The sequence below is a fragment of the Fringilla coelebs genome (assembly GCF_963513975.1).
Source record: "Fringilla coelebs genome assembly, chromosome: 2".
Taxonomy (NCBI): Eukaryota; Metazoa; Chordata; class Aves; order Passeriformes; family Fringillidae; genus Fringilla; species Fringilla coelebs.
In genome coordinates, this window is record NC_140029.1 from 117,061,549 (window position 1) to 117,084,208 (window position 22,660).

A 22,660-nucleotide genomic window follows, 5' to 3' on the forward strand; every position below is an offset into this window, starting at 1 on the left:
ATGTTGGGAGTGGCGTGCCCCGGGTGTCCCGGACTCTCTTGACCTTCTCAACATGGCGGCGAAAAGCACGGGCAAATTGAAGCCCTCTTGGTCCGTTTAACCGGAATGCCTGATCCAAAGCCCGACGCCGGCGCGGCTCGGACGAGATTTTCTGTGGCGTTTCAAGTGTCCCGGACGCGGGCTGGGTGGTCAGAGGCGCGGCAGTCTTGCGTTATTCGGCGGGACTCTGACAGGCATCTGCGAAAACGCCTCTCTCTGCCGAGGCGGGGTGGGGTGGGGTCCTCTCGTTGCCGCCATGTTAGATGTGGCGTGCCCCGGATGTCCCGGACTCTATTGACCTTCTCAAGATGGCGGCGAAAAGCGCGGGCACATTGAAGCCCTCTGGGTTTGTCTAACTAGATTGCCTGATCAAAATCCCGACGCCAGCGCGGCTCGGGCGAAATTTTCTGTGGCCTTTCAAGCGCTCCGCACGCGGGCTGTGTGGTCAGTGGCGCGGCACGCTGGCGTATTTTGCCGGGACTCTGACAGGCATCTGTAAAAACGCCTCTCTCTGCCGGGGTCCTCTCGCGGCCGCCATGTTAGGTGCGGCATGTCACGGGTGTCGCGGAATCTTATGACCTTCTCAAAATGGCGGCGAAAAGCGCGGGCAAATTGAAGCCCTCTGGGTTTGTCTAACCCGATTGCCTGATCAGAACTCCGATGCCGGCGCGGCTCGAACGGGATTTTCTCTGGCGTTTCAAGTGTCCTGGACGCGGGCCGTGTGGTCAGTGCGCGGCTGGCTGTCGTGATTTGGCAGGACTCTGACAGGCATCTGCAAAAACGCCTCTCTCTGCCGGGGGGGGGGGGGGGGTCCTCTCGTTGCCGCCATATTGAGTGTGGCGTGTCGCTGGTGTCGCGGACTCTCTTGACCTTCTCAAGATGGCGGCGAAAAGCGCGGGCAAATTGAAGCCCTCTGGGTTTGTCTAACCGGATTGCCTGATCAAAACCCCAATGCCGGCGCGGCTCGGGCGATAATTTCTGTGGCGTTTCAAGTGTCCCGGACGCGGGCTCTGTGGTCAGTGGCGCGGCAGGCTGGCCTAATTTGGCGAGACTCTGACAGGCATCTGCAAAAACGCCTCTCTCTGCCGGGGTCCTCTCGCGGCCGCCATATTGAGTGTGGCGCGTCGCGTGTGTCCCGGACTCTTTTGACCTTCTCAAAATGGTGGGGCGCTGTATTTGCAGTGCGCCGGGGCAGACGGCAGGGGGCGCTGTTCCTGCAGTATACTGGGGCAGACGGCAGGGGGCGCTGCGCGGGCTCGCAGGAGATGGGTCCGGGGCGGGACTTAGGGGCGGTGGCAGCAGCGAGGTTTTTGTCACGGGTGGGCTTGATGGTGACCCGTAGCTGTGGGAATGGATTGCCTGTTTATGTATCTGTATAATCGTGATGCAATTGCCTCTTTTTTGTGCCATTATTTGACTGGGAATGTAGATGGGAGTGCTGATGATGGGGTTAATGGATATTGCTCTTTGTTGCCGACAGCTGGAGCACTAATTGGTGCCCTATAAAGTATATATGAAAAGGAATAAAAGCTATATGTCTGGTGCAGCACTAGAAAAGTTCAGGTTCCTAGGGAGTAAATAGTTTTCTTTAAATCATTCGAGTTTGGGGCTTTTTTCAATCCCAGGTAGCCTGAAAATTTGTACTGCTGGTTTTTTATTCTAAAGTTTGAAAGGAAAATAAAATTAGAAATACAGGGGAAAGAGAGAGAAAGAAAAAGAAATAGAGAGAGAGTGAGAGAAATAGAGAGAGAGAGAGTGAGAAAAATAGAGAGAGAGAGAGAGAGAGTGTGAGAAAAATAGAGAGAGAGAGAGAAAGAGAGAGTGTGAGAAAAATAGAGAGAGAGAGAAAGAGAGAGTGTGAGAAAAATAGAGAGAGAGAAAGAGAGAGTGTGAGAAAAATAGAGAGAGAGAGAAAGAGAGAGTGTGAGAAAAATAGAGAGAGAGAAAGAGAGAGTGTGAGAAAAATAGAGAGAGAGAGAAAGAGAGAGTGTGAGAAAAATAGAGAGAGAGAGAAAGAGAGAGTGTGAGAAAAATAGAGAGAGAGAGAAAGAGAGAGTGTGAGAAAAATAGAGAGAGAAAGAAAGAGAGAGTGTGAGAAAAATAGAGAGAGAGAGAAAGAGAGAGTGTGAGAAAAATAGAGAGAGAGAGAAAGAGAGAGTGTGAGAAAAATAGAGAGAGAGAGAAAGAGAGAGTGTGAGAAAAATAGAGAGAGAGAGAAAGAGAGAGTGTGAGAAAAATAGAGAGAGAGAGAAAGAGAGAGTGTGAGAAAAATAGAGAGAGAGAAAGAGAGAGTGTGAGAAAAATAGAGAGAGAGAGAAAGAGAGAGTGTGAGAAAAATAGAGAGAGAGAGAAAGAGAGAGTGTGAGAAAAATAGAGAGAGAGAGAAAGAGAGAGTGTGAGAAAAATAGAGAGAGAGAGAAAGAGAGAGTGTGAGAAAAATAGAGAGAGAGAGAAAGAGAGAGTGTGAGAAAAATAGAGAGAGAGAGAAAGAGAGAGTGTGAGAAAAATAGAGAGAGAGAGAAAGAGAGAGTGTGAGAAAAATAGAGAGAGAGAGAGAAAGAGAGAGTGTGAGAAAAATAGAGAGAGAGAGAGAAAGAGAGAGTGTGAGAAAAATAGAGAGAGAGAGAGAAAGAGAGAGTGTGAGAAAAATAGAGAGAGAGAGAGAAAGAGAGAGTGTGAGAAAAATAGAGAGAGAGAGAGAAAGAGAGAGTGTGAGAAAAATAGAGAGAGAGAGAGAAAGAGAGAGTGTGAGAAAAATAGAGAGAGAGAGAGAAAGAGAGAGTGTGAGAAAAATAGAGAGAGAGAGAGAAAGAGAGAGTGTGAGAAAAATAGAGAGAGAGACAGAAAGAGAGAGTGTGAGAAAAATAGAGAGAGAGACAGAAAGAGAGAGTGTGAGAAAAATAGAGAGAGAGAGAGAAAGAGAGAGTGTGAGAAAAATAGAGAGAGAGAGAGAAAGAGAGAGTGTGAGAAAAATAGAGAGAGAGAGAGAAAGAGAGAGTGTGAGAAAAATAGAGAGAGAGAGAGAAAGAGAGAGTGTGAGAAAAATAGAGAGAGAGAGAGAAAGAGAGAGTGTGAGAAAAATAGAGAGAGAGAGAGAAAGAGAGAGTGTGAGAAAAATAGAGAGAGAGAGAGAAAGAGAGAGTGTGAGAAAAATAGAGAGAGAGAGAGAAAGAGAGAGTGTGAGAAAAATAGAGAGAGAGAGAGAAAGAGAGAGTGTGAGAAAAATAGAGAGAGAGAGAGAAAGAGAGAGTGTGAGAAAAATAGAGAGAGAGACAGAAAGAGAGAGTGTGAGAAAAATAGAGAGAGAGACAGAAAGAGAGAGTGTGAGAAAAATAGAGAGAGAGAGAGAAAGAGAGAGTGTGAGAAAAATAGAGAGAGAGACAGAAAGAGAGAGTGTGAGAAAAATAGAGAGAGAGAGAGAAAGAGAGAGTGTGAGAAAAATAGAGAGACAGAAAGAAAAGGAAGAAGTAGTCTGCAATAAACAATTCCACGTGGGCCTGGATGCTGATCCCTGCTGCTGGTCAGTGAGAGCATCTGACAGGTCAGATTTCAAACTGCTTTATTTAACAGGAAACTGGTTTGTTCCTTCTTGAGAGTGGGATTGTTGCCCTTTGCATGGGCAAAGCCACTGCAGATGTTCCAGCTGGGAACAGAGTTAGGGAACTCTTTTCAAACGTAGTCCTGGAGGTACTGAGCAGCTTGGCTTGGTAATACTGTGGGGAAACAGAAGAATATCCGTCCTGATTTTTCTCTCTTCCACAGCTGCTTCTGTGTTCCTGACTTCCATTTGTACTGGGGACACGTGGCTTGGAGCACAGGAGCCGGATATGTCGCCTACCCGTGTCAGGTGGGTGCAGGTTGCGAATTACAGGGTGACTTGGAAACTCGGAAACAAAGGGAAGAAACAGGTATGTCTTTTGGCAAAAAAAAAAATTGGCCTACATCGGGGCAATAATTCAGGGGACTGAGATCATGGTGAGCCCTGAAAGCCTCCTGACCTGTTCTCATACAGACCTACCTTGTTTGGTCACAAAAATCAGTATTTCATTACTTTGTGCAAACTCGGGGGGAAGATTTTATTCAACATCTCTCAGAGGGACATTAAAGCTCCAGCTTCCCTTTTCTTGAACAGCTTGAGAGCGTACTACTCGTGTAATATTTATTTCAGGCGTTTTTATCTTTTTGGAGAGCAAGAAAGACTGTTTGTGCATGTCTGTGCGTTTAGTATCCACCCTCTCTCTAATACAAGACAGGAAAAAAAATCCTGGAGAGCTTCCTACAATGGGGTGTAAGTGAGAAGAAGGAGGAGCCAGAGGAAGACTGGACTCGGCAATCAGGACGGTCTTCTTGGGTTTCAAAAGCTCTAATGGCACTTGAAAACATTTCCATCAGACCTGGTTCATTTTTATTACCCTTTTTTAATTAAAAACCAACCAAACAAATAAAACCCTGATCCATCGCTGCTGCTGTTGCAAGGTGCAACACAAACCCATCTTCCCTCTGCCTGGAACAGGTGAGAAATGGACCTAAACCCCAAAGGATTTTCTGCTCAGTGATTATAGGTGAGTTTGATTGGGAACTGTCTGAGAAATCTGATACATTGTTCTTCAGTGTGGCCGTGAGAGTAGTTTAGTGTGCCAGTCCAGATCTGCAAACAAGCGGTGCCAGCCGAAGTGATAAAAAACCAGAACTGCCCATTGCTTGTGGTATGTATGGAATTTGGGGGGAGGGGGGTGTGTGTTTAAATAAAATCGAGACGCAAATGAAGGAATTGCTTGTACACGTACATATTCTTCTCCTACAGGAGCCCTCAGCTGTGTCCCGAAAGTTAGTTAAACTGACATTTCCTTAAAAACCCTCAAGCCTTTTGTAGGTTGCAGTTTGTGCCAGGTAGAATTCCTAGGGACTGCTGCCGTCAGGAAATGTGTGAGCCGAGTCCAGCCGGGCTGCGCCGAACCGAGCCGAGCTCTGCCGAATGTGGCCGAGTGTAGCCGATAATGGCCGAGGGTAGCCCGAAGTGCCGAGTGTAGGCGACGAGCCGAACCTGGCCGAGATTTCCCGAAGCAGGCGGGTTCAGACCAAAAGCCGAACGGAGCCGAGTGGCACCGAACAGAAGCGAACGTCGCCGCCTTCAGCCGCATCGAACGAGCTCAGCCGAACAAAGCCGAGGTCGGCCGAGCCGAAGAGAACCAAAGCGGATCTTACGAGCTCGGCTGGGCCGAACCGAGCTCCGCCGAACCCAGCCTCCTGCTTTCACGGGCATGAATTAGCGCGAGTGCGGTCACAGCCCTAAAGATCTCCTGCCCAAGCCCGCGCTGCCGGTCGTGTCCGTGCGATGGGGCCGGGCCCGCGGGACGCGGCAGTGGGAGAACCCCGCGCTGTGCGAGTTGAACGTGAGGCGGTGCCGCTTTCCCGCCCTCAGGGAGCCGAGCCGAACCGAGCCGCGCCGAACACACAGAGCGGCGGCGAGTCGGCCGAAGGGAGCCGAGCTGCGCCGAAGAGCCGAATGAAGCCGACAGTAGCCGAGTGTAGCCGATAATGGCTGAATGTGGACGAACGGAGCCGAGTGTCACCGAACCGAGCCGAGCTCCGCCCAGCGCCCCGTCCCGGGCAGGCCGGGGTGGAGCCGGGGCTGTGTGGGGCTTCCCCGCCTGTCCCTCTGTCTCCCCCTCCTTCCTCCTCCCCGTATTCGCCTTCTCTCGCTCGCTTTCCCCCGTTTCCCTCTCCCCTCACAAACCCGGCTCCTTCCTGTCCTGTCCCTATCCAGCTACTCCCTTCTGTTCCCGCACTCTCCCTCCTCTGTCCACCCTCCCTCTACCCCCCTCGTGAGCTTTAGCTTCCCCTCCCGCTTTCCTCCACAGCCCGACCTCCCCGCCTGCCCTTTCTCATCCCCTGCTATCGCTCCTCTCTCCCCGTCCCCCCTTTCCTTCGTTCTCCCGCAGCCGCGGGGCTCGGGGTACCGGAGATTAAAGCCCCGAGGGCGGGAGCCCGGCGCCCCTCGGCCTCTGCAGAGTCCCCGCACGGGGCCGGAGGCTGTCGGCGGATCCCCCCGTGCCGGTCAGACACCCCGCCCGACGCCGCCGGACCCGCGGCTTTCCCGACATCACGCTGAGAGAGGCCCCCGCTCTGTGCCGTGCCGTGCGGTCGCCGCCGTCTGTGCCACTGCCTCTCTCTGCCCCTGGGCCGTGACAGCGGGGCTGGGGAGGAACCTCAACCCTTCTGGGGGCTGCCCCCCCTTTCTTGTTGCAGCAGAATCCCTTTCTGGGGGGGATGTACGTGTGGAAGGGGCTTGAAGGAAGGGCTGCGCTGCCGTCCAGGGCAGTTGGACTCGTTCTGTGCCTTCTTTGGGGGTGAGGAAAAGGGGCTGAAGACTCGGGGCTCTGATGCCATTTGGGGCACCCCAGGGTCCCAAGGAGAGCGAGCCGCACTGCGGTGTGTGGCGAACGAGGGGGTCGTGCTGGGTGCCGCCCCCCAGAGGGACCCAAAGCTGCCCCCAAATTCACAGGGAGGGGTGGGTGTAGAATGCTAAAACCGGTCAAGTTAGTAGTTTTTATAGGTATTGGTAAAGAATAGCACTCGTCTCTAAATTCATTTGGGAAGAAACCCTCTCTGTCTCCACTCTCTATCCAGCAATGTAGGAAACTCTGACAAGAGATGGGTAGTAGTTTTGGAAACAGGGCCGTAACGTTTTTATCTAGGAATGGACCGAGCTGTGCCCTGAAACCATAAGAACAGCTGCAGGGGCTGAAGGGAATAGAAAGGGCTCTCGGGCACCTTTGGCCTCCGTTCTCTGGCGGTCCCCAAACCGTGTGGCAGTCCCGGAAGAGGCGCTTGTCATCCAGAGTGCCAAACCCAAGACCTGTAAAATCCTAGCTCTGCCTTGTGTTTCATGTGGTTTTTTTACTTCATATTTATGTCATCACGTGTTTTAATTGTGGACCCAGACGGAATAAGAAAAGCCAACACGCGTAGCGGATTTCTGTTTGTTGTGTGTCTGTGAGAAGCGGGCTGTGTGCCGGACGGGGAGAGGCGCTGCTGGAGGGCGGCACCAGCGCCAGGTGTGAGTGTGAGGATGAGGAGGGCTCGGAGCAGCCTCAGGTGGGAGCTGTGAGGATGATGAGGGCTCGGAGCAGCCTCAGGTGTGAGCTGTGAGGATGATGAGGGGCCGGCCCGTGCCGGGGGCTGTTTTAGGGGGAGGGTTTGCCTCAGCTCCCTTTTGTGTGGAGCTGCTGAGTAGAGGGGTTTATGGGGGCTCCCGGGGCTGTCTCATGGAAGGACGGTGAGAGCTTCTCGCAGGGTCTGGGGGAACACCAGGATCCGCACGTGGATGCTGGAGCGTTGCCTAAAGGAGGTGCCGAGGGACGAATGTTTGTGGCGGGAAGCAGCATCCGAACGGGTGAGCCCGTGTGGATTTGGAGCGGGGACTTTTGTCCTTTCCCTTTTCAATTTCATCTTGCCAATCCCTCCCCGGTGCCTTCAGGAAAGAAAAATGGAGCTTATGAGGAGAAAAGAAATGAAGGAGAGGGAAGCAGCTACTCTTCTATTATTGTCTGTGTTTGAGCTGTGGAGGGATCCCCCTTCACTTGTGGTTTTAAGGGTGTTGATTGAAGGCAAACCTGGCTTTTCCAGGCTGTTAGGGGTACCACAGGGGGGTAACAGGGAATCCCTGCGTTCTATTTTAAGGGGAATGGGGAAAATATTGTTGTCGTATTATGGGATTGATTTGAAGGTTGCCACCCCATTTTCATCATCCTAAGGTTTAAATGGAGGAGGGCAGCCCTGTTATCCCTCCTTTTAAAGGGTTTGTATTGAGGTCAAAATCCCCCTTTTCCCATCATTTGAAGGATTTCATTTGAGTGACACCTCTTCTTTTCTGCTATTATCGGGGATGAAATTGAAGGGGAGAACACGTTTATTTGCCCTTGGTGAAGTGAGGTGAGCCCCGCCTGCGGGTCAGTTTCGGGGTCCAATTGCAGGAAGCTGCAGCTGTCGCAGCGTTCGCAGGGTTGAAATTGGAGCCGTGCCGCCGCATTTGAGGGCGCTTCTTGTGCCCGTGGCCCGGCCCGGCACGTCGCCGCTCGGGAGCCCTGCCGGCAGCGGCCGGGCACTTGCCGAGGCGGCCGCGGAATTTGGCGCGGCCGGGCTGCAGGCGGAATTTGGCGCGGCCGGGCTGCCGCGGAATTTGGCACGGCCGGGCTGCAGGCGGAATTTGGCGCGGCCGGGCTGCAGGCGGAATTTGGCGCGGCCGGGCTGCAGGCGGAATTTGGCGCGGCCGGGCTGCAGGCGGAATTTGGCGCGGCCGGGCTGCAGGCGGAATTTGGCGCGGCCGGGCTGCCGCGGGAGCGCCAGAGCCGCGCCGGTGCGGGCCGTGCGGAGCCGAGGGGAGCTCGGCCGGGCCGGCGGGCGGGAGAGGCGGCACGGGCGCTGCGCTGGCCTGGCCGGTGCCGGCCGCTCTGCCTGCTGCGGGCGCGGGGCTCGGGCGCCGCCGGGGCGCGCAGGGCTCGGTGCCGGCCCCGGCGGGCAGGGGGGAGCGGGCGGGGGTCTCCGGGGCGGTGGCGCCCCTGCGTGCCGGAGGAGCCGCCGGAGGAGCCGCTTTCCTCCCGGAGCCGCGCTCCGTCCGGTGCCGGGAGCGCGGGCTTCGATTGCTGAAAGGTCTTTGGTGTCGTGGGTTTGAGGTGGGTTTTAGCGATCTGTTGTATCGTTTGGTTCTGTTTGCAGTTGGCGTGTGCCGAAGGGATACGGTGTTCTTCCTGACCGTGATGGTTCTCGCTTCAGGAGGTGGTGATAAGGGGTTGTTTTTTATGGAGTTTTGTTGTCGGGTTTATTTTGGTTTTGTTTTTGTTCTTTTTTTTTTTGTGCTGAGGTACGGAATGGTTTTAAAGGTGTACAGGGGGTTTTATGGCTCGTAGCGTGAAGCAGAGATTTTACCTTCTGTTGCGGTGGCTTTTATTAGCGTGAGTGTGCAGTGTTTCTTTTGGTGGGTTTGAGGTGGCGTCGTGTAGTTAATAGGTGAGGGGTTTTTAAAAAATATTTATCATAGCGCTTTTGTTTATCATCTTACAGGGCTTTTACTTATTTGATCTGTTTGATTGGAGTGTACGGTTTATCGTTTCGGATCTTTTGGGAGATATTGTTTATGGTTACGTTTCTTTTTAGGCTTTGTCTGTATTTCTCGGCGGCATTTTTCTTTTGATAAATTGAGGCACTGTGGGTTTATTCAGTTAGGAATAATTTTTTGGTTGCAATTTTGAGTTGATTTAGTTTTGGGGTTTTTGTTTGTTTGCTTTGTTGTTTGTTTTTTTTGGTTTGTGGTGGTGAGCCGTTGTTTATTATTTTTATTTTGGGTAACACGGGTATTTATATGGCGGGTCTTTTTAGGCAGTTTTTTAATTTGGGTAGGTTTTTTTTTTTCTTTAGTGGTGTCGGTTTTTATATATTGTTAATTACTTCGTGTTTTAAAGTTATTTTTATAGAGTTTTGGTAATTCTTTGTGTCAATGTAGAGGTAGAGTTTTGTTTTTCTTTTTTAGTAAAGTTCTGGGTCACTGGTGCGGTTTTGTGTTTAGCGAGTTGGTTTGATTTTTTTATAGTAGTTTTTGTGGTTTGCTGTGTGTGTTTCTACAGGGTTTTCTTTTCTATTCGTTCTATTTTTTAATGTGATAAGAGTTGTAAGTGAGAAGAGCATGGTCTGGCGATTTTTTTGGAGGCAGTTAGTTGGCTGGTGGAGGTATCTTGATGTTTTGGACGATATTGGTGGGAATTCGATGCTGTTTGTATGTAATTTTATTTAGGAATTGGAGTTTAAATGTAAAATTAGAACTATAACGATAAATAAACAAAACAATTAGATGTATAGAAATGGGAATAAAAAATTAAAATTTTAAATATCGACCGGATATGTAAAAATGAAACTTGTAGCAAAAATAGTCTTATACAGTAGAATAAGTTACAATGTTGTTTACTATTTAGTATTTAATATGTTTATAGGAATATATAAAAATAGATTACAGATATAAACAAAAGTTCCAATAAAAATATCAATCTAGAAATGTGTTACAAATATATGCAAACGTATATTAAAAAAACAATAGATAGAAAAAATGAATATCTGTACAATATGTAATACAAGTAATACTGTATAAATCTTATTCGAATATTTTATAGGAAATCTATAGATAATGATATAAATACAGTACGTCAATATGTTATCATATAAGATATAACAAATTACAAACATAAATAAGAAATATATTAATATAAAAATATTTTTAAAGTAGTTTATATAACGGGTTTTAAATAATTATTATTTGGCAATAGGCAGGGTTTTGATTACAAAAATTTAAAAACAGATAGTATAAAGTTGGAAGTTTAAGTATAGAAATATAAATACAGAAAGTTTTACATAAAAATTAACAATGTAAAGAAGTTGTAGCCATAGATATGATACATATTATTAATGTTAATTTAAAGTTATTTTTGGTATTCTATCTATATTATATGTTATTTTAAATATTGGATATCGATAGTCTCTATAAATACAAATGTGAATATAATAATAAAAAGTATGAATATAAAAATATTTCAATATAGTTTAAAAGAAGGCTTTTTTGGATATTTTGTGGGATAGAGATGGGCTTTTGTTTTAAATAAAACAATTACTACCGGACTAGAAATCTAAATGTAGAAATATACAATCAATTTATCAAGATATTTATAAAAACACAAAAAATAAATGAATACAAACAATAGGAATAGACGTAATATATAAATTACATAACACATCAATGTCCGTTATAAAGATGCATTTAAATATAAATATGAAAAATATAAATATTAAATGTATTTAAATATGGTTTTGAATAAAGCGGGCTTGTTTGGCCCTTGTTGGGTTAGAGGCAGGTTTTTGGTATTTATTTCGGAGGAGTTTTTGGCGGAGCTGGCTCCTGTTCCTTTTTTGCCGCCTTCGCTGCCCGCAGCCCCGAGGCGAAGACACGCACACGCACCCCGGTAAGTCTGCCGCTTTGTGCGCAGAGAGCGGTACTGGAGCCCCCCGAGTTGAGCCGATGATAGCCGAGTTTAGCCGAAAATAACCGAGCTCAGCTGAAGAGCCGATGATAGCCGAGTGTGTCCGCTATTAGCCGATTTTACACCAAGAGCCGAATATGACCGAGTTTAGACGAGCCATGCCGAGCTCAGCCGAAGAGCCGAAACAAGCCGAATTTAGCCCAGTTTAATTGAACAGGAACGAACGTCGCCGCCTTCGGACGACTCGTACGAGCTCAGCCGAACCAAGGTGAGACCAGCCGAACCTTGCGACCTCGACCGAACCCGAGGCGAAGTTTCCGGGCCTGGCTGAAGCGAAGCGAGCTCAGCCGAACCAAGCCGCCTGCTCTCGTGCCGCTAATTAGCGTGAGTACGGTCACTGCCCAATTAGCTCCTGCCCAACCCCGCGCTGTCGTCCGCGTCCCTGCGAAGGCCGAGCCCGCGAGACGCGGCAGTGGGAGAGCCCCGAGCCGAGCGAGTTGAACGTGAGGGGCGGCGCTTTCCCGCCCTGAGGGGAGCCGAGCCGCCCTGAGGGGAGCCGAGCCGCCCTGAGGGGAGCCGAGCCGCCCTGAGGGGAGCCGAGCCGCCCTGAGGGGAGCCGAGCCGCCCTGAGGGGAGCCGAGCCGCCCTGAGGGGAGCCGAGCCGCCCTGAGGGGAGCCGAGCCGCCCTGAGGGGAGCCGAGCCGCCCTGAGGGGAGCCGAGCCGCCCTCAGGGGAGCCGAGCCGCCCTCAGGGGAGCCGAGCCGCCCTCAGGGGAGCCGAGCCGCCCTCAGGGGAGCCGAGCCGCCCTCAGGGGAGCCGAGCCGCCCTCAGGGGAGCCGAGCCGCCCTCAGGGGAGCCGAGCCGCCCTCAGGGGAGCCGAGCCGCCCTCAGGGGAGCCGAGCCGCCCTCAGGGGAGCCGAGCCGCCCTCAGGGGAGCCGAGCCGCCCTCAGGGGAGCCGAGCCGCCCTCAGGGGAGCCGAGCCGCCCTCAGGGGAGCCGAGCCGCCCTCAGGGGAGCCGAGCCGCCCTCAGGGGAGCCGAGCCGCCCTCAGGGGAGCCGAGCCGCCCTCAGGGGAGCCGAGCCGCCCTCAGGGGAGCCGAGCCGCCCTCAGGGGAGCCGAGCCGCCCTCAGGGGAGCCGAGCCGCCCTCAGGGGAGCCGAGCCGCCCTCAGGGGAGCCGTGCCCAACCGAGCCGCGCCGAACACACAGAGCGGCTCCGAGTTGGCTCGAACCGCGCCCAGCGGCGCCCAAGAGGTGAATCCAGCTGAATACAGCCTACAATAGCCGAGGTTAGCAAAAAATAGCAAAAAAATGTTGCCGGACAGTGTCGCCTAACCGAGCTCCGCCCAGCGCACCATCCCGGGCAGGCCGGGGCGGGCTCGGGGTGGAGCCGGGGCTGTGTGGGGCTTCCCCGCCTGTCCCTCTCTCTACCCCTCCTTTCCTCCTCTCTTCCTGGCCTTCTCTCGCTCCCTTTCCCCCCTTTCCCTCTCCCCCCACAAACCCGGCTCCTTCCTGTCCTGTCCCTGTCCCGCTACTCCCTTCTGTTCCCCCTCTCTCCTTCCTCTGTCCACTGTTCTCCTTCCCCCCCTCACGGGAGAGGCGCTGTTGGAGGGCGGCACCAGCGCCTGGTGAGAGCTGTGAGGATGATGAGGGGCCGGCCCGTGCCGGGGGCTGTTTTAGGGGGAGGGTTTGCCTCAGCTCCCTTTTGTGTGGAGCTGCTGAGTAGAGGGGTTTATGGGGGCTCCCGGGGCTGTCTCCTGGAAGGACGGTGAGAGCTTCTCGCAGGGTCTGGGGGAACACCAGGATCCGCACTTGGATGCTGGAGCGTTGCCTAAAGGAGGTGCCGAGGGACGAATGTTTGTGGCGGGAAGCAGCATCCGAACGGGTGAGCCCGTGTGGATTTGGAGCAGGGGCTTTTGTCCTTTCCCTTTTCAATTTCATCTTGCCAATCCCTCCCCGATGCCCCCAGGAAATAAAAATGGATCTTTTGAGGGGAAAAGAAATGAAGGAGAGGGAAGCAGCTACTCTTCTATTATTGTCTGTGTTTGAGCTGGGGAGGGATCCCCCTTCACTTGTGGTTTTAAGGGTGTTGCTTGAAGGCAAACCTGGCTTATCCAGGCTATAAGGGGTACCACAGGGTTTAGTGTGCTGTTTGTCTGTGGGATTTTTGTTTGGTGTTTTTTTTGTTTGGTGGTTGTTTTGGGGTTTTTTGTTGGTTGGGTTTTTGGTTTTTTTTTTTTTTTTTTTTTTTTTTGTCTGTTGATGCTTTTGGTTTTTGTTTATTCGTTTTATTTTTGGGAACATGGGTATTTATATGGTGGGTGTCTTCAGTGGTTGGGATTTTTATACCTTGTGAATTACTTCTGTTTAATACATTATTTTTATAGAGTATCGGTTATTCTTTGAGTTAGTGCAGAGGTCGAGTATTGATGTTTTTTTAGCAACATTCAGGGCCAGTGGTACGTTTTTGAGTCTAGTAGGTTGGTTTGATTGGTTTTTTTAGTAGTTTTTATGGTTTGCTGTGTGTGTTTCTCTAGGGTTTTCTTTCATTTTCGTTCTACTTTTCTGATGTGGTAGAAGTTGTTAATGAAAAGAATCTTGTGTGGGTTCTTTTTGCAGGCAGCTGGTTGGCTGCTGGAGGTATTTTGATTTTTTTGGACGATATTGGTGGGGGAATTTGAAGCTGTTCGTTTTGTCATTTTATTTAGGAATTGGATTTTAAATGTAGAATTATAACTGTATTTAAACAAAACAAATATATGTTTAGAAGTAGGAACAGAAAAGTCATGTTTTAAGTATAGACCGAATATAGAGGAATAAAACATAAGTAGTATTATAAATTACAATATATATGATATTATCTATGTCAGCTATTAATGATTTTTATAATATATAATATATATTATGTATAATTCATAATATATATTGCAATAAGTTACTATATTGTTTAATATTGAATATGTTACATGTTTATAAAAGTAAATATGAATATAGATTATAACTATTTTTAAAACTCATCCAAAATATAAATCTGAAAATGTATTACAAATATATGCATCCATGTATAAAGATATAAAACATTTATAAGTATTAAATAATAAAAATCGATACAATCCATAATACTAGTGATACTGCATATATCCTATCATAGGAAAAATATATGAAGAATATATGTTTATAGGACATCGGTATGGTATCATATAATAGATTAAAAATATTAAATATAAATATATTTTTAAAACAGTTTAAAACAAAATGGTTTTTTGTTTTTTATTTGGCAATAGGCAGGGTTTATATCAAAGAAATTATGAATACAAATAATATAAAGGTAGAAATTTAGGTATGGAAATAGATGATAAATACCTACATAGATATAAAAATTGAAAATATAAGAAAAAATGAGTTGCAGCAGCAAATATGATACATAAAAATAATAATGTTTTTTGAATGTTATGTTTCTTATATATTTATAATATATTGCATAAATAAAAACTAAATATAGATATGGTGGATTTGTTAAGCTATTTTCTTTATTTGACTAGTTATGCTCTTATTTTTTAGTGGCTTAGATATTGTTTCTATCATCAATTTGTCTGGAGTTTTAAGTTAATTTTATAGAGCATTGGTTTCTCTGAGTTCAAGTAGTAGTGTTTTGGTGATTTTTTTTGGTACCATTCAGGGTCTGTTGTAGGGTTTGGAGTTCAGTAATTTGGTTGGGTTTATTTTCTCTTAGTTGTTTTTGTGATTTGCTGTGTGGGTTTTTATAGGGTTGTTTTATATTCTTGTTCCATTTTTGTGCTGTGATAAGAAATCTTAGAAGGGCGTAGTGTGGGTTTTTTCCTGGTAGTTGGTTGCATGGTGGAGTTTTTTCAGTTTGTGTTATTTGTTTAGGGTTTTTTGTTAGTTAGAGATCAGTTTTTTCATTAGAGATTCAAGTTGTTATTTTGGGGTAATTTGTTACTATTTTCAAGGTTTGCGGGTGAAACAAATTATCGATATGGGTGTGCTGTATGATGAGAGTAATTTATTTGTTTTATGTGGAATTGATGGCAGAGCAGAGGAGGTTTTTGTATCGAATATGTGTTTTAGTCACAGTACTTGGGAGGGTAGGAGGAGTTGTGTTTTAGTGTTTGTTTTTGAGGTGCTTTGGAGTTTTCTTGTCGGCTGTGTTTTGTTGTTGGCTGGTGGAGCTGTTCTGACTTTCTTATGATATTGGTGGGAATTTGATGCTGTTTCTTTTGTCATTTTATTTTGGGGAATTTGGTGTTTTCATTAGGCTTAGGATTTTGCTTTATTCGATGGTAATTTTTTTTTAAGGAGAATGGGAATGAGTTTTGAAAATATTTTGTTATTCAGAAGGGTTTTTTTTAGTTCAGTTTGGATGAATTTATGGTAGATGGTAGGATTGTGTTTTTATTTTTGGGGTAGTTGGTTATAGGTGTATTGTATGGTTTTTAAGTGAAGGTAAACTGAGGTTTGCATTCGGTTGTTAGAGGAAGGGAGAAAAGGGTATTGGTAATGTTAATAGTGGCGTGTTATTTTGTTGCTGTGGATTTTAGGTTGTACTGGAGTTGTAATAAGTTGTTAGAGTAGTGTTGAATGGTGGAGTTATTTAAGGTATGATAGTGTATAGTAAATTTAGTAAATTTCTATTTCTATTAGATTTGTGTATAGGTTGAATGGGGTTGTGGAAGGCTGAGTGGGCTTTATTGATTCCTTTTTGGTGTTTTAGTTAATGGAGTATTTTTTGGATGGGAGTTACACTATTTTGAGTTGTTTGGTGTTGCTGGAGGTGTATTGTTGTGAGATGGGAATGGGTATTTAGGTTTTCTTTTGAAGACATTTTATTGTAGCTGGTCCTAGATAGTTGAGGTGAGGTGTTTAATTGTTTTATGTTCTTTGGCTTGATAGAAGTTATTTTAAATGTTTTTTGGAGTTTTTTTGGTTCTTAAAATATTTGGTTTGGGGGAAGTTCATGTATAGAATGTATGAATTTTTGTATCAGAATAGACCTATAAATTCTTCCTTTTAGTGAGTTTTTTTAGCTTTTATTCCAGTTAAGTTTTGTGATAATTGTGTTCAGTTAGGAATAGAAATAGGTTCTGTCTTCTATGTTGCGATGAGGGTAGCAGGGACTGCGTAAGGGTGTTAATGTTAACTAGGGTTGTTATTGTTGGTGGTTTGAATGTGTTAGGTTAATTAATTTATGTAGCTCACAAGACAGGTTTTTTTTTGTTATGATTTGGTTAGAGGTGCAACTTTTTTAGCTTTAAGGGTGTTTTGACAGAGATTTCAGAATTTTTCTTAAGTAAATTGGGCATGGGGTCTTTCTAATTGTGTTCAAGAGTTGAGTTGGGGTAAAGGGAGTTGACTATTTTTGGTGGAATATTTGGGTTTTGTTCTTTTTTTAAATGTATGTCTGTGTTCTTGATTGTAGCTGACCAAGGGACCTCAGCGGGGTGACTGCGGGAAATTCCCGGCGGGCGAGGCGGCCTTCCTTCGCACCAGGCGTGGATTGTCATCTCCGGACGCCCAAGAGATAAGTCGAGGGCTATGTAACCCAGAGGGGATGAAAGCGAGGTGCTGGGAGGGCCTTTGGAGCGGCCGCTTTGGGGGCGGGCATGTGGGAGGGGTGGGCCCGGTGCTGAGGTGCTCAGGGCAGAGCAGTCCCGGTGCTGCATGTCACTTGTGTCACTTGTCTCTCGTGCCTTCTGTGTCTATTGTCCCTTGTGTCTCTTTTGCCTTAATCCTTTGAGGGGCTGATCAGAAACCCCAGTGTCCATCTTTGCAAGCGAGCTGTCTGTGTTCCTCGGCCCAGTGCTGATTCCTTCCAAGCCTGTGCCCAGGAGCCTGGGCAGGCATTGGCATAGGATCTCTCTTCAGACCCATCCAGTCAGATGTCTTCTCAGGTCTTGTTCGGAGCTGTTCAGGACAGCTGTGCATCGCAGTGATCCATTCTAGCTGATTGGGACTTGCGCAGATTCCAGGCTAGCTAGAGGATTCTGATGGTAGGATCTTCGGGCACCCTTCTTTGCCGTGCTTGCCCTAAGTCCTTCAGGTAGCGTCTTGTTCCTCCAGGGTTCTCTGAGCCTCGTGGGCTCGCCCTCACTCTCACCTCGGTCATCTCGTCCCGCCTTCTCTCGGTCCTCGCTGGCATCCTTCTCGCCGAGAGCTTTCTCTCCCCTCTGTGTCCCCTCGTTTGTCTTGTTCTGTGTCACTGGTGTCTGGGTGTTTGGCCCCAAGCTGCTCTGCCCTGCTGCCCAGCCTGCTGTAGGCATATTAGGACCAGTCCTGGAGATTGGTAATGCAGGGTGTAGCTGGACTCGAGATGGGATTTGCAGATTGGCACAAGATGTTTGGAGCTCTTAAGTTATCCTGCAGCGGTCTGCCTTTTGTCCTCCCATTCTTTCAGGTGCTGCCAGATGAAATCCATGGCAGAGCGTCCCGTGCCTGGTGTTCGCCTCTCTGGAGCAGGTGAGGCACCGTTTGCCTTTGCAGGGGAAGCGTACATGGTGACTATGTGTTTACAGCACTGTTCTTTGCCTTTATTTTTAGGAAGTGAAGCAGGAGGAGTGAAGGTAAGTAGGCAAGGTGAGCAGTGGCCCCCGGATGGAAGCGGTTGGTGTTGCGCAGGTCTCGCTTTCTGCTGCATCTCTCAGCCTCCGCTCTCCTTTGTGCGCTTCAGGCGGTCCGGTGGAATTGGGCCGAGACCCCCTCAGCAACTGGCCGTCAGACCCGGTTCGTCGCTCTCGTAAGAGCTGTTATTGAGGACGGAATTTGTGTTTGAGTCATTTTGGTTTTTTTTTTCATGTGGTTTTATGATCAGTCCTGGTCGTTTTGATTCTTTTAAATTATAATTTTGCTTCCTTGAGGTATCTTTTTTGTGTTTTTTTCTGAGTTTTCTAACTAAATATTATACAATTGTGTATATATTGTGTTAATTTTAGTGATTTTTATTTGAGTGGTTGAATGTTTTTTAGGTAAGAGCGTATAAATGGTTTTTTAAGAATTTATCTTATGTATTGGATTGCTTGATCTGCAATTTCGATTTTTTGAGGGATAAGTTTTGTTGTTACCAAGTATACTAACCATGGATGTAGGAAATGGGTTTTTAGGATTGGTAGCCAATAAACAGTGTATTTGGATGTGTGGTTTTAGTTGGAGTTGCTTATAAGTTTTGTTTTGGTTTTAGAACTGTTTGTGTTAGTTTTTTCTTGTGTGTTTTAAAAAAGGTTTGACACAGTAAGTAGCAATCTCCTGTGATTTCTTTTCTGTGGAAACAGAAGTATAACTTTTAGTTTAGGTTATGAAATTTACTGGCTAGCCTGGTGGAATAGGAAAAGTCCTAGGGACTTGCAGTTTGTGGTGTGGCGTTGCACTCTAGATGGTATTCCTAGATTGACACAAGATGTTTGGAGCTGTGAAGTTTTGACTTTTGTCCTAACTTTTTTTCAGATGCAGAAGGATAAAATCTGTGGCAGAGTGCCCCATCCCAGGTGAGGGGATTCCCCTGAGCAGATCAGTCACTGTTTGATTCTGCAGCAGAAGTGTAAATGGTGGCTCTGTCAGAGTGCTGTTCTTTGTCTTCATTTTTAGGATGGAACGCCACATATGAGCATTTAAGGTCAGGTGGGCAAGGTGAGCAGTTACCAGCAGAGAGAAGTAGTTGTTATTGCTGAGGTCTCAATTTCTGGTGCAACTCTAAGTCTCCATTCGTGTTTGTGTGCTTTAGGCAATCCAGTCGGAGAATGCCAAGCCCCCGTCACCAACCGGCTGATGCGCCGAGTTTGCTGCTCTTGTGAGTCCTGGGGAAGTATTGCAGGACTCTGTGATGAAGCCTTTGTTTTTCTGTTCCAAGGTGTCACCCTGGTAGCCTTTGGCCAGAGCCAAGTGAGTCAGGGAAGCAGAGAGGAGGAGCGAGGCTCCCCTCAGGTGTCAGCAGTGCCACATCACCTTGTCTGCCCTTACCTCAGGTGCACCCTGTGATAATGGTGTCGGCCTCCGAGCAAGCCTGAAGTCTGCAGTTCGAGGAGCCGGGCATCCTCAGGAGAATGGTGAGTAGCAGAATTGTGTTTTGGTCACTGTGCTGCTGAGGTTGTGCACTGATGTTTGGTTTCCTTTCTCTAGGCAGACTAAAAGACAACAGCCTGGTGGCAGACAGAGCTTCCCAGATAGCGAGGTGGCCTTCTTGTGCACCTGACATAGACTGGCATGCCCAGATGTCTGAGAGATAAGTAGAGGGCCAAGACCCACAGAGGGGATGAAAGTGGGGTGCTGGGTAGGGACCCACCGGGAGGGGAATTTGATTTGGCTTTGGGGATGGGGGTGTCCGCAAAGTGGCTCCTTAGGCCACATACAAGGAAAGTCTCACTTTTGGATGGCAGAGCTGAGGTGCGCAGGGCAGAGCGGTCCCGGTGTGTGTGGTGTCACTTGTCCGTCGTGCGTTCTGTGTTGTTTGGGTATGTCCTGTCTTTTACCTTAGGCCTTTGAGGGGCCTATCAGAAACCCTGGCATCATTCTTAGCATTGGTGATCTGTGTTGTTGGTCCTGGCACCTGTGCTAAGAACTTTTGACTCAGGAGCTCAGACTTGCATCAGAATCTCTTCTTTCTTGAGAAGCATCCATTCCCATGTCTTTTCAGGTCTTGTTCTGAGCTGTCTGGACAGCTGCACCCTGCAAGGATCCATTATGGCAGATGAGGACTTGTTAGAATGTGAGGTCAGGGAGAGGAGTCTGGCTGTAGGGTTCTCGGGCATCCATCTTTGATTTATTCCAGGAACTGCATTCACTTAGCATCTTTTTCCTCCAGGCTTCTCTGAGCCTCATCAGCGCACCATCGATCTCATCTCAGTTATCTCATTTTGCCTTCTCTCAGTCCTTGCAGTCTTTTTCCTTGCCAAGAGGTTTCTGTCCCTGTTGTGTCCCCATTGTTTGTCATGTCCTGTTGTGTGTCACGGGTGTCTGCACAGGTTTGTGCTGGAGCTGCTCTGCCCTGCTGCATAGCTTGGTGCAATAGGCAAAGTGCTGGGGACTTGCAGTGGGTAATGTGGGGTGTTGTTGGTCTCTAGATGGGATTTGTAGATGGACCCAAGATATCTGGAGCTCTTAAGTTATCCTGCAGCACTTTGACTATTGTCCTCACTTTTTTTTTCAGATTCATATGGATTAAATCTGTTCCAGGGGGCTCGATCTCGGGTGAGGGGCATCCCCCAAGCAGGTCAGTCAGTGTTTGTCTCTGCATGGGGAATGTAAATGGTGACTGTGTCACAGCACTGTTCTTTGTCTTTCTTTCCAGGAGGTAAACCTGGATACCAGCAGTCAAGGTGAGCATTGGAGAGAAGCAGTTGTTATTGCTCAGGTCTCAATTTCTGGTGCAGCTCTAAGTTTCCATTCTCATTTGTGCCCTTTAGGCAATCCTCTCTGCCAGGCCCCCATCCCCAGCTGGCCGATGGATCAGGTTTGCTGCTCCTGTGAGTCCTCTGGATGCATTTAGAGGACTCTGTGATGACGCCTCAGCCTTTTCTATTAGAAGGTGCCACCCAGGTAGATTTTGGCAACTGCTGAGGAGATGCGGTGAGTCCGGGAGGTAGGGAGAAGGGGCGAGGCTCAACTCAGGTGTCAGCAGTGCCACATCACCTTGTCTGCCCTTACCTCAGGTGCACCCTGTGATAATGGTGTCGGCCTCCGAGCAAGCCTGAAGTCTGCAGTTCGAGGAGCCGGGCATTCTCAGGAGAATGGTGAGTAGCAGAATTGTGTTTTGGTCACTGTGCTGCTGAGGTTGTGCACTGATGTTTGGTTTCCTTTCTCTAGGCAGACTAAAAGACAACAGCCTGGTGAAAGCAGGAGCTTCCCAGATGGCGAGGTGGCCTTCTTGTGCACCTGACACAGACTGGCCTGCCCTGATGTCTGAGAGATAAGTAGAGGGCCAAGACCCACAGAGGGGATGAAAGTGGGGTGCTGGATTGGGACCCACCGGGAGGCGATTTTGATTTGGCTTTGGAGATGGGGGTGTCCACAAAGTGGCTCCTTAGGCCACCTAAAAGGAAAGTCTCGCTTTTGATGGCAGAGCTGAGGTGCGCAGGGCAGAGCGGTCCCGGTGTGTGTGGTGTCACTTGTCCGTCGTGCGTTCTGTGTTGTTTGGGTATGTCCTGTCTTTTACCTTAGTCCTTTGAGGGGCCTCTCGGGAACCCTGGCATCATTCTTAGCATTGGTGATCTGTGTTGTTCGTCCTGGCACCTGTGCTAAGAACTTTTGACTCAGGAGCTCAGACTTGCGTCAGAATCTCTTCTCTCTTTAGAAGCATCCATTCCCATGTCTTTTCAGGTCTTGTTCTGAGCTGTCTGGACAGCTGCACCCTGCAAGGATCCATTATGGCAGATGAGGACTTGTTAGAATGTGAGGTCAGGGAGAGGATTCTGGCTGTAGGGTTCTCGGGCATCCATCTCTGATTTATTCCAAGAACTGCATTCAGTTAGCATTGTCTCCCTCCAGGCATGTCTGAGCCTCATCAGCGCACCATCGATCTCATCTCAGTTATCTCATTTGGCCTTCTCTGAGTCCTTGCAGTCATTTTCCTTGCCAAGAGATTTCTGTCCCTGTTGTGTCCCCTTTTTTTGTCATGTCATGTCCTGTTGTGTGTCACGGGTGTCTGCACAGGTTTGTGCTGGAGCTGCTCTGCCCTGCTGCATAGCCTGGTGTAATAGGAAAACTCCTGGGTACTTGAAATTGGTAATGTGGTGTGTAGTTGGATTCTAGATGGGATTTGTCGATGGACACAAGATGTGTGGAGCTTTTAAGTTATCCTGCAGCACTTGGACTTTGATTCAAACTTTTTTTTTTTTCAGATATATATGGATTAAATCTGTTCCAGAGGGCCCCATCCCGGGTGGGGGGGTTACCCCTTATCAGGTCAGTCAGTGTTTGTCTCTGCAGCAGTTGTGTAAATGGCGACTGTGTTACAGCACGGTTCTTTGTCTTTCTTTTTAGGAAGTCAAGACAGATATCAGCAGTCAAGGTGGTGAGCAGTGGGCCAGGTGAGCATTAAATAGTGTGCTGAAGCAGTTTGTTATTGCTCAAGTCTCATTTTCTGGTGCACCTCTCAGCATCTCTTCTCGTTTGTGTGCTTTAGGCAATCCACTTGGAGTCTGTCAAGCGCCGTCACCAATCGGCCGATGCTCCGGGTTTGCTGCTCCTGTGAGCCCTGTGGACGCATTAGAGGACTTGGTGATGAAGCCTTTGCCTTTTCAATTCACAGGTGCCACCCAGGTAGCCTTTGGCAATTACCTAAGAGTTGGGGTGAGTCGGGAAGGTCAGGAGGATGGGAAGAGAGGGTCCCCTCAGGTTTCAGCAATGCCACATCACCTTGTCTGCCCTTAGCCCAGGTGCACCCTGGCACAGTGGTGTCGGTCTCTGAGCAAGCCTGAAGCGTGGGGCCCCAGGAGCCGGGCATCCTTAGGAGACGGTGAGTACTGGAATTGTGAGGTTTTGGGAAATTGGCTGCCCTGATCGTGCACTGATGTTTGGTTTTCTTTCTCTTGGCAGACTCAGAGACAACAGCCTGGTGTCAGACAGAGCTTCCCAGATGGCGAGGTGGCCTTC